The following is a 4,465-nucleotide window of genomic DNA, read 5'->3' on the forward strand; positions in this document are numbered from 1 at the left end:
AGAGTTCTTTTCACATTAGTCACGCCGCCGCATCATCATCCCTTCCCACTGTCGACCATCGCCATCCATCAGTTTCCAGCACGTGCTCACCATCATTCATTGTCATAATCACACTTGAAGTCGTTCGCATCTTCGCTTGATCCAATCTGCATCTTATCTAGTTTGTTTTGGAAAGAGAAAAAAATGAGAGAAGAGTAAAAAAAGAGAAAAATAGAGAAGAATTTTTTTAAAAAAAGTGAGGGAAAAAATAGAAGAAAAAAGAGAAATTTTGGATCTATCTAGACTCGGTCTCGTATCTGAATTCGGATTGGAATGTGTTTGGCGCAGTGTTCCGTAAAATAAGCATATCTTTCTCATACAAAATCCGTTTGGGCTCCATTAGTACTCAAATTAAAGCTAGCGACAAAGCCGCATCTTAATAGTTGCAAAAGCTAGTTCAATATTTTGCACATAAAAATCGGCTTCTAAATAGGTCTTTTTGCCATCCTAAGTTCACGAACACAGTTAGTTACAGTTTTTCAGGCCAATTTTAGATTTTTTTTGCCTCCTCATACCAACTCGGAATTGAGTGATTCTTTTTGCGTTGAAAAGCTCAAGTCAGTAGAATTCTTGAAAAAAAAATCTGAAAATTGGCACAACTTTTCGAGAGGAATGTTGGAGAGAGAGTGTTTGGTATATCCTGCTTGGAGCTTGTTTCTCATCATTATCTTCAGTACCATTTGTAATCTTTGCTTATATCTTGTTGTCCAGAGCTACTTCATATACTTTGTTGCTGCTAGTTCTGCTACGTCGTGAACCCATTAGTGTTCTGGACTCACGTCTCTAGTCCGGTCTAGCCTAAGACTAGCACGGTACCGTCGTTGAGTGTATGAATGCTAAATACAAACTTGCTGGAGATAAAGGTAGAAAACATGTTGTCTTTGCAACTGGAGATCTTGTTAGGTTACATTTGCGCAAGGATTGGTTTCCTGATTTGCGTAAGTCAAAGCTAATTCCATGTGCTGATGATCCTTTTAAGGTGTTAGAGAAAATAAATGATAATGCATAAACTTGAGTGGCGTGCAGATTTTGGGGTTAGTCCCACTTTTAACATTGCAGATTTGAAGCCTTACTTGGGTGAGGAAGATGAGTTTCCGTCGAGGACGACTTCCATTCAAGAAGGGGGATGATGGGGACATCACTACTATAGTTACACCCACAATCCCTGCTACTACACATACTGGACGAATTACTAGAGCTCATGCATGCCAATTAAATTATTAGGTACTTTCGTTTCTTGGTAACGATTCTTATGTTCATGAGAATATGATACTGCCTAAATTGGATACATTTGTTTTGCTTACAAATGAAGGGTCCAACATGGACAAGAAGGATGAACATTGGAGCTTGATCAATCATGGAGATGATGGTGCGCGTAAGGGGAACAAGAACGGAGTTTCTGGTGGAGTTTCAGCACTTTGGAGCCACCATGATGACATACGAGTACATGGACGAAATATACAAGATGACCTTTCATAAATTTCGTCCATAACTTAATATAGGTGGTGCGTCATGATACGTCTCCATCGTATCTATTTTTCCTAATGCTTTTGCTCTTATTTTGGACTCTAATTTGCATGATTTGAATGAAACTAACCCTGACTGATGATGTTTTCAGCAGAACTACCATGGTGTTGTTTTTGTGTAGAAATAAAATTTCTCGAATTTGAATGAAACTTTTTGGAGAATTATTTTGGAATAAATAAAAAAGACTGGAACCAAGACCCATTAGAGGGGGGCAGCTGCCCACAAGGCACTAGGGTACACCACCCCTCTCTGGCGCGCCCTGGTGGGTAGTGGGGCCCATGAGGCTCCGCTGACCCTAATTCTGATGATGAAATCCTATTTTTCCAGAAAAAATAGGAGAGGAAGTTTCATCGTGTTTTACGATATGGAGCCATCGCCACCTCCTCTTCTTCATCGGGAGGCCAGATCTGGAGCCTATTCGGGTCGAGGGGAATCTTTGGTCTTCGTCATCACCAACCCTCCTTCATCACCAATTCCATGATGCTCCCCACCGGGAGTGAGTAATTCCTTTGTAGGCTTGTTGGACAGTGAGGGGTTGGGTGGGATTCATCATGTAATCGAGTTAGTTTTGTTAGGGCTTGAACCCCAGTATCCACTATGTTCTGAGATTGATGTTGATATGCCTTTGCTATGCCTAATGCTTGTCACTAGGGCCCGAGTGCCATGATTTCAGATCTGAACCGTTTATGTTTTCACCGTCATATTTATGTATTGATCCGATCTTGCTAGTTATACGCACCTATTACATGTTATGATTCGCATACCCCAAGGTGACAATAACTGGGATTCTTTTCGGTGATTATCGTAATTTGAGGAGTTCATGTATTCACTATGTGTTAATACTTTGTTCTGGTTCTCTATTAAAGGAGGCCTTAATATCCCTTAGTTTCCTTATGGACCCCGCTGCCACAGGAGGGTAGGACAAAAGATGTCATGCAAGTTCTTTTCCATAAGCATGTATGACTATTTACGGAATACATACCTACATTATATTTATGAACTGGAGCTAGTTCTGTGTTGCCCTAGGTTATGACTGTTATATGATGAATATCATCCAACGAAATCACCGATCCAATGCCTACGAGTTCTCCACATATTGCTCTTGCTAAGTTACTAGAGTTGCTGCTACTGTTACAACTGCTACAAAATCATTGTTATCACTGTTACCGTTACTATTATTGTTACCACTGCTATCATTACTACTACTATCCAACTATCATACTACTGTGCTACTGATCACTTTGTGCCAGATATTTAATCTCCAGGTGTGGTTGAATTGACAACTCAACTGCTAATACTTACAAATATTCTTTGGCTCCCCTTGTGTCGAATCAATAAATTTGGGTTGAATACTCGATGCTCGAAAATTGTTGCGATCCCCTATACTTGTGGGTTATCACGTCACCTTATTTTTAGGCCAGGCCATGTAATTTTGAAATACACTTAATAGGCTGGTTTTAGAATCCGTATTAATAGGGAAAACAACTTAGGACAAAATTTAGTCCCACCTTGCAAAGGGTGGACGAAATTCCCCTTTGTCTCCCTATAAGTACATCCCTTAGGGCGTCATTTTAGAATTGTGTTTTGTTTAGATTAAAGTTCACCATAGCTACAACTTGCGTCCTTCGTTTCTGTTCAACGACCGGATCAAGACATCACAGACCCTGTCGTGGTTTTGTCACAATAGATGTCCTTGTGAAAGAACTTAGGCGTGAGGCCATCGCTGCTAGGTGATCACTTGAACGGGGTTGGTCAAAATCTAGAGACACAATTTTTACCCAGGTTCGGCCCCTTGCGATGGAGATAAAAGCCTACATCCTGCTTGATTGCTATTGATGATGATCTTGATTACAAGGGCAGTGTTACACTACCTCTATCTCAAGAGCTATTGACTTGTCTCTCTATCTCTCCCTTTTTTCCTCTTGGGGTGCCTTGCCCCTCCTTTATATAAGTTGAAGGGGCTGGCTACATGTAGAGTCCTAGTAGGATTAGGACTAGTCTATTTTCTATTACAAGTGGAATCCTAGTCCAGATCTTGCTTCCCTTGTAAGGGAAATATTCTTTATGCCTTTCCTCTCAAGCCGGCACACTGGATACCATAACATGAGTCGGCCTCCTCATGAACCACCTTCTAGGACTTTGGGTCTTGTCGTTTGTTTGACCCACCTACCGGGTCACCAATGAGCCGCCATGCCCCGACCGGGTCATATCGTGGGGTATATCCCAAACATTAGCCCCAGTTTAGCTTGGATTTATCCATGTTAAACTTCACCCCAAAAGAGCAGACAACGGAAAATAGGAAAATGACTTAAGTTTAATTCCAGGTTTCTTTTTCATATCAACGAGCCGACTTCATAATCAGCTTGCTGGTGCATGTCCTCTATAGGAAAATATTTGGAATAATGACCCATCCATTATTGAGCCGGTTTTCACATAATTCTGTTTGAGGATGTCATCTTCCTGAAACACGGAGTGCTCACCGGGTCGTTTGACATAGCAAATGTCAAATTTATGAATGAAATAATTGCTGGCTTGTGGATAAAGAACTTGTCAAGTTACGAGCGTCGAGGTTTCCTGGTCATTGAGGTTGACGCCACCAGGTCATAGAATTTGACCCTGGAAATTCCAGGCCTCTTTGTCATCAACAAGCCTGCTTTCACAATCAACTTGCTCATGCTAGCTCCTTGCAAAAAAATATTGGAAAATAAAACACCCATCTACCGTTGAGTTTGCTTCCAGCACTATGACTTGATGAAAATTTTGGAAATAAGAAATCCATATGATGTTGAGACGGCTTTCAGCCTTTTTATGAATAGCTTGGAGGATATAAAGTTTGTAAATTTTTGCACCAATATTATGTGACCCGGATGGCTCAACTAAGAACTTGAAGGTGTTCCTC

The sequence above is a fragment of the Triticum dicoccoides genome, chromosome 6B (genome assembly GCF_002162155.2).
Source record: "Triticum dicoccoides isolate Atlit2015 ecotype Zavitan chromosome 6B, WEW_v2.0, whole genome shotgun sequence".
NCBI classification, from domain to species: Eukaryota; Viridiplantae; Streptophyta; class Magnoliopsida; order Poales; family Poaceae; genus Triticum; species Triticum dicoccoides.